The 7,500-nt window shown below is 56.7% G+C and overlaps 2 non-coding genes and 1 pseudogene across 2 annotated transcripts; all 3 read right to left on the bottom strand.

The window, feature by feature from the left end:
* LOC124773090 overlaps positions 1-1,859 on the bottom strand; it is a 4,938-nt pseudogene extending 3,079 nt beyond the window's left edge.
* A 188-nt stretch (positions 1,860-2,047) lies between these two features.
* On the bottom strand, positions 2,048-2,202 carry LOC124772684. The gene has a single exon (XR_007014151.1). It is a non-coding gene; the product is annotated as a 5.8S ribosomal RNA (ribosomal RNA).
* Positions 2,203-2,553: 351 nt separating this feature from the next.
* On the bottom strand, positions 2,554-4,462 carry LOC124772833. The gene has a single exon (XR_007014292.1). It is a non-coding gene; the product is annotated as a small subunit ribosomal RNA (ribosomal RNA).
* Between the last annotated feature and the right edge of the window lie 3,038 nt (positions 4,463-7,500).

The following is a 7,500-nucleotide window of genomic DNA, read 5'->3' as shown; positions in this document are numbered from 1 at the left end:
TTCTCCGCGTCAGCCCTCCAGGGCCTCGCTGGAGTATTTGCTACTACCACCAAGATCTGCACCGACGGCGGCTCCAGGCAGGCTCACGCCCAGACCCTTCTGCGCCCACCGCCGCGACCCTCCTACTCGTCAGGGCTTCGCGGCCGGCCGCAAGGACCGGCCATGACTGCCAGACTGACGGCCGAGTATAGGCACGACGCTTCAGCGCCATCCATTTTCAGGGCTAGTTGCTTCGGCAGGTGAGTTGTTACACACTCCTTAGCGGATTCCGACTTCCATGGCCACCGTCCTGCTGTCTTAAGCAACCAACGCCTTTCATGGTTTCCCATGAGCGTCGATTCGGGCGCCTTAACTCGGCGTTTGGTTCATCCCACAGCGCCAGTTCTGCTTACCAAAAGTGGCCCACTTGGCACTCCGATCCGAGTCGTTTGCTCGCGGCTTCAGCATATCAAGCAAGCCGGAGATCTCACCCATTTAAAGTTTGAGAATAGGTTGAGGTCGTTTCGGCCCCAAGGCCTCTAATCATTCGCTTTACCGGATGAGACTCGTACGAGCACCAGCTATCCTGAGGGAAACTTCGGAGGGAACCAGCTACTAGATGGTTCGATTAGTCTTTCGCCCCTATACCCAGCTCCGACGATCGATTTGCACGTCAGAATCGCTACGGACCTCCATCAGGGTTTCCCCTGACTTCGTCCTGGCCAGGCATAGTTCACCATCTTTCGGGTCCCAACGTGTACGCTCTAGGTGCGCCTCACCTCGCAATGAGGACGAGACGCCCCGGGAGTGCGGAGGCCGCCGCCCCGTGAAGGGCGGGGAAGCCCCATCCTCCCTCGGCCCGCGCAAGGCGAGACCTTCACTTTCATTACGCCTTTAGGTTTCGTACAGCCCAATGACTCGCGCACATGTTAGACTCCTTGGTCCGTGTTTCAAGACGGGTCGTGAAATTGTCCAAAGCTGAAGCGCCGCTGACGGGAGCGATTATTCCGCCCGAGAGCATCCCGAGCCAACAGCGGCGCGGGTCCGGGGCCGGGCCAGGTAGGTCCGTCATCCGGGAAGAACCGCGCGCGCTTGCCGGGAGCCCGAGCGCCCAAAGGGGCGAATCGACTCCTCCAGATATACCGCCGGGCAGCCAGCCAGGACACCGGGGCTCTGCCCAACAGACGCGAACCGAGGCCCGCGGAAGGACAGGCTGCGCACCCGGGCCGTAGGCCGGCACCCAGCGGGTCGCGACGTCCTACTAGGGGAGAAGTGCGGCCCACCGCACAGCGGAACGGCCCCACCCCGCGGCGAGTGGAAAGGCAACCGGACACGACCCCGCCGCCTATTGCTCCGCGCGGGCGGCCGGCCCCATCTGCCGAGGGCGGAGGCCAGTGGCCGGATGGGCGTGAATCTCACCCGTTCGACCTTTCGGACTTCTCACGTTTACCCCAGAACGGTTTCACGTACTTTTGAACTCTCTCTTCAAAGTTCTTTTCAACTTTCCCTCACGGTACTTGTTCGCTATCGGTCTCGTGGTCATATTTAGTCTCAGATGGAGTTTACCACCCACTTGGAGCTGCACTCTCAAGCAACCCGACTCGAAGGAGAGGTCCCGCCGACGCTCGCACCGGCCGCTACGGGCCTGGCACCCTCTACGGGCCGTGGCCTCATTCAAGTTGGACTTGGGCTCGGCGCGAGGCGTCGGGGTAGTGGACCCTCCCAAACACCACATGCCACGACAGGCGGCAGCCTGCGGGGTTCGGTGCTGGACTCTTCCCTGTTCGCTCGCCGCTACTGGGGGAATCCTTGTTAGTTTCTTTTCCTCCGCTTAGTAATATGCTTAAATTCAGCGGGTAGTCTCGCCTGCTCTGAGGTCGTTGTACGAGGTGTCGCACGCCACACCGCCAGCCGGCTGTGCACGCTACCGAGAAAGTACCGGTATGCGAACCGCCAGGCGACGGGCGCGCATCGCACGTTTGAGGAGACGCGGCCGGCCCCACAGGCGGCCGCGACACTCCCAGGTCTGCGAAGCGGGGCAAACGCCGCGCGCTTCAGTATACGTAGCCGACCCTCAGCCAGACGTGGCCCGGGAACGGAATCCATGGACCGCAATGTGCGTTCGAAACGTCGATGTTCATGTGTCCTGCAGTTCACATGTCGACGCGCAATTTGCTGCGTTCTTCATCGACCCACGAGCCGAGTGATCCACCGTCCTGGGTGATCTTTTCTCAGTTTCCGCCGCCTCTTTCGAGACGGTCGCAGAGGCGGGAGTGAGGCGTGTGGCGGCCCCTGTTCCAGCGTTCTGTGTCCAACGGCCTCACGGCCGACGGGCGTCGTACGGCTCCACACCGGAGCGGACAGGCACTCGGGCGAAAGTCATTCAAAACCGGCGCCAGGCGCCAGGTGCCGCACGCCAGCCGCTCCAGCGCTTCAGCGCTCGTACCACACAACATTGCCGCTAGTTTTGAGAGGCACGCGTGGTTCCGCACGCGGCGCACGGCTACTGCGAGCCGTACAGGTAGCGTGTTGCGCGACACGACACGCACATCGAAAGACATGCAGTCTAGTCGGTAATGATCCTTCCGCAGGTTCACCTACGGAAACCTTGTTACGACTTTTACTTCCTCTAAATGATCAAGTTTGGTCATCTTTCCGGTAGCATCGGCAACGACAGAGTCAATGCCGCGTACCAGTCCGAAGACCTCACTAAATCATTCAATCGGTAGTAGCGACGGGCGGTGTGTACAAAGGGCAGGGACGTAATCAACGCGAGCTTATGACTCGCGCTTACTGGGAATTCCTCGTTCATGGGGAACAATTGCAAGCCCCAATCCCTAGCACGAAGGAGGTTCAGCGGGTTACCCCGACCTTTCGGCCTAGGAAGACACGCTGATTCCTTCAGTGTAGCGCGCGTGCGGCCCAGAACATCTAAGGGCATCACAGACCTGTTATTGCTCAATCTCGTGCGGCTAGAAGCCGCCTGTCCCTCTAAGAAGAAAAGTAATCGCTGACAGCACGAAGGATGTCACGCGACTAGTTAGCAGGCTAGAGTCTCGTTCGTTATCGGAATTAACCAGACAAATCGCTCCACCAACTAAGAACGGCCATGCACCACCACCCACCGAATCAAGAAAGAGCTATCAATCTGTCAATCCTTCCGGTGTCCGGGCCTGGTGAGGTTTCCCGTGTTGAGTCAAATTAAGCCGCAGGCTCCACTCCTGGTGGTGCCCTTCCGTCAATTCCTTTAAGTTTCAGCTTTGCAACCATACTTCCCCCGGAACCCAAAAGCTTTGGTTTCCCGGAGGCTGCCCGCCGAGTCATCGGAGGAACTGCGGCGGATCGCTGGCTGGCATCGTTTATGGTTAGAACTAGGGCGGTATCTGATCGCCTTCGAACCTCTAACTTTCGTTCTTGATTAATGAAAACATACTTGGCAAATGCTTTCGCTTCTGTTCGTCTTGCGACGATCCAAGAATTTCACCTCTAACGTCGCAATACGAATGCCCCCGCCTGTCCCTATTAATCATTACCTCGGGTTCCGAAAACCAACAAAATAGAACCGAGGTCCTATTCCATTATTCCATGCACACAGTATTCAGGCGGGCTTGCCTGCTTTAAGCACTCTAATTTGTTCAAAGTAAACGTGCCGGCCCACCGAGACACTCAATAAAGAGCACCCTGGTAGGATTTCAACGGGGTCCGCCTCGGGACGCACGAGCACGCACGGGGCGGTCGCACGCCTTCAGCTCGCCCCACCGGCAGGACGTCCCACGATACATGCCAGTTAAACACCGACGGGCGGTGAACCAACAGCGTGGGACACAAATCCAACTACGAGCTTTTTAACCGCAACAACTTTAATATACGCTATTGGAGCTGGAATTACCGCGGCTGCTGGCACCAGACTTGCCCTCCAATAGATACTCGTTAAAGGATTTAAAGTGTACTCATTCCGATTACGGGGCCTCGGATGAGTCCCGTATCGTTATTTTTCGTCACTACCTCCCCGTGCCGGGAGTGGGTAATTTGCGCGCCTGCTGCCTTCCTTGGATGTGGTAGCCGTTTCTCAGGCTCCCTCTCCGGAATCGAACCCTGATTCCCCGTTACCCGTTACAACCATGGTAGGCGCAGAACCTACCATCGACAGTTGATAAGGCAGACATTTGAAAGATGCGTCGCCGGTACGAGGACCGTGCGATCAGCCCAAAGTTATTCAGAGTCACCAAGGCAAACGGACCGGACGAGCCGACCGATTGGTTTTGATCTAATAAAAGCGTCCCTTCCATCTCTGGTCGGGACTCTGTTTGCATGTATTAGCTCTAGAATTACCACAGTTATCCAAGTAACGTGGGTACGATCTAAGGAACCATAACTGATTTAATGAGCCATTCGCGGTTTCACCTTAATGCGGCTTGTACTGAGACATGCATGGCTTAATCTTTGAGACAAGCATATGACTACTGGCAGGATCAACCAGGGAGCTGCGTCAACTAGAGCTGAGCAGCCGGCCGCCCGGGAGTGTGTCCCGGGGGCCCGCGCGAACACGCAAGCGTCCGCTCAATCATTCTGCAAACAGGAGGAGGCTGAGCTCCCCTGCACAATACACCTCGAAACCCTCTCAGGTCCCGGCGGCGCGCAGCGCCGTCCCAAGTACTTGGTCGGGTTCGAGAGAGGCGCAATCGCCCGGAGTTAGGCGAGTAGACGCTTTCGGTGCGACCACCCGTGCTCCCAACTGAGCTTGCCGCTGCCGACAGAGGCCCGGGAGCGTGCTGTCGTGGCATTGCCGGCGGGAGACAACACGCGCCACCTACGGTGACCGGCAGCTCCAACGCCAGCGCCACAGAAGGACAAAAGCCCCACTTGGGTGCCGAAGCGAACTCTCCCAGCACAGCGCACGCGCCAACACATCCGCACAGCTGCGATACAAACCACCAGCGAGAACCGCTGGGGCGACCGAGCAGCAGACGGCGTCGCGGCGCCGAGCGCCGGGCGGCGGCGCATCCTCAACGCACACAGTCCTCAATCGGACCAGCACACTGAAGATGTCCACCGCGCTTCGCACCGGGCCCGCGAGGACCTACTTTGGCCGCACGGCGCCGCGCGCAGGGTGCGCCGGCGCGCAGCTGCGACGCCTGCCGCGTCCGTCGGCCGGCGCGCCTGCCACTGGCCGCCCCCACCAGCCGGCTGTAGCGCGTGCGCCCACGCACCGCGCGGCCAGCACGCCGGGAGGCGCCCCCTCACCGGCCGGGGACGGTCCCACCCAGCCACCGCCGCGTATCGCTTCACACCCAGATGCCGTTCAGTTTCGTCGGCATGGTGGGTATCGCTGGAACAACTGGTTAGTACCTCAACCTATCGTCGCCATCACCGATTCACCCCTAGCGAGAACAACCGCACCACAACAGGTTACCATTTCTTCATTTGCGTAACTTCACCAGAAAACGCAGGCGTCCATCGCCATTTGCAACTTCAACGATTATTGCATGCCTGTGTCAGGTGTCACGCCACACTACGTCTGCCCACATACACGCAACAAAATGTGCACGCCTAGACAATACGTGGAAGGTGGCCCCCGTACGTATGCGATGTCCATTGCTCGAACGACTGTCAACCGGCCTCTGTAGCATGTCGCAGATATGGAACGCGGTGCACCATGCCATCACGGTGTGTGAGGAGAGACGACTAGGTCCGAATACATCAACAGACAGCTCATGCTGATCGCCATCCACGGCGTCCGTTCCTCCCACACGTCTCTATGGCGTACCACACTGCAATCCAGCTCTCATAGGGAGACGACACGTAGCTGCGTGCACAATATTTGCACTGTATGGTCCGCCGTTTTTGGGCGCAGTCGTTGTACGGTCACACATGTGCCACGATGTATCATTCAGTACATAAGGACGAATGTGCAGTACAGATTGTGGTTCACGCGTACGACATCAGCGGACAGTTGACACAGGCCGCACCACAACGTAGCCTGCGTACGTCGCATGCGAAGGGCATTGAACATGCAAACTTGTCACCAACCAGCTTGCGAAGGCAGGGGGCAAGGTGGGGACGTGGGGACGTGGGGAGGGGTGGGGGGGGGGCGGCATGTACGTCCTGCTGCCATCCACATTACAGTGTACAGCAGGAGCATGTGGAAAGTCAGCAAGACTTGCAAGGTGTTTAACATGAAGCGATACACAGGGGAGCGGGCAGTGCGAGTAGCGAACTATATTGCGAGGGTTGCGGGTGGGCAACACTACACTAATTGAACGAGTCGTATAACAATTACAGAGCAGGTTTAGGCGACAACGTGGGTTACGTTAGCGGACAACGTGGGTTAGGTTAGGGGACAACATGGGTTAGGTTAGGGGACAACATGGGTTAGGTTAGGGGACAACATGGGTTAGGTTAGGGGACAACATGGGTTAGGTTAGGGGACAACATGGGTTAGGTTAGGGGACAACATGGGTTAGGTTAGGGGACAACATGGGTTAGGTTAGGGGACAACATGGGTTAGGTTAGGGGACAACATGGGTTAGGTTAGGGTACAACATGGGTTAGGTTAAGGTACAACATGGGTTAGGTTAAGGTACAACATGGGTTAGGTTAAGGTACAACATGGGTTAGGTTAAGGTACAACATGGGTTAGGTTAAGGTACAACATGGGTTAGGTTAAGGCACAACATGGGTTAGGTTAAGGCACAACATGGGTTAGGTTAAGGCACAACATGGGTTAGGTTAAGGCACAACATGGGTTAGGTTAAGGCACAACATGGGTTAGGTTAAGGCACAACATGGGTTAGGTTAAGGCACAACATGGGTTAGGTTAAGGCACAACATGGGTTAGGTTAAGGCACAACATGGGTTAGGTTAAGGCACAACATGGGTTAGGTTAAGGCACAACATGGGTTAGGTTAAGGCACAACATGGGTTAGGTTAAGGCACAACATGGGTTAGGTTAAGGCACAACATGGGTTAGGTTAAGGCACAACATAGGTTAGGTTAAGGTACCACATAGGTTAGGTTAGGTTACACGTTGTTGTAAGGAAAGGTGTAGGGGGGGGGGGCGGGGGCGGCACGTTCGTTGATAGTGATTATAGTAAGTGAATGCTTGTGACATGATGAGATTTGTCACGTCAGGATGCACCTTTGGCTTATTAGAGGCGGCGCTCCAATTCTATGCTTGTGTCAGACCTGTGTCTTTGACTCAGGTCATTGTTTGTGGGCTGTGACAGGAGGTACTATTGTGATGTTGGGTGCACCGTTGTATAGGACATGTGTGGGTATTGGTGCCTTATCTGCGCAATGGTGGATGTCGAAAGGGGGGGATATTCTATTTTCCGCATGGACCTCCTGGTCTGGTTGTGATAGTGTGGATTGTGTAATGTGGCGGAGAGGATGCACTGGATGTTGTTCCATGCTGGTGCTTACATATTGTATGTGCGCCCGTTAGAAGCAGAGAGTGGTGCGTGATGAGAGTGTCTGGCTGACGTGTGGTTCCCATTGTGGGCACACTCTTTCAGCATGTAT

Source organism: Schistocerca piceifrons, unplaced genomic scaffold (assembly GCF_021461385.2).
Source record: "Schistocerca piceifrons isolate TAMUIC-IGC-003096 unplaced genomic scaffold, iqSchPice1.1 HiC_scaffold_943, whole genome shotgun sequence".
NCBI lineage: Eukaryota > Metazoa > Arthropoda > Insecta > Orthoptera > Acrididae > Schistocerca > Schistocerca piceifrons.
The sequence above is the reverse complement of the archived record's forward strand: the minus strand, read 5'-3'. Positions and strand labels throughout refer to the sequence as shown.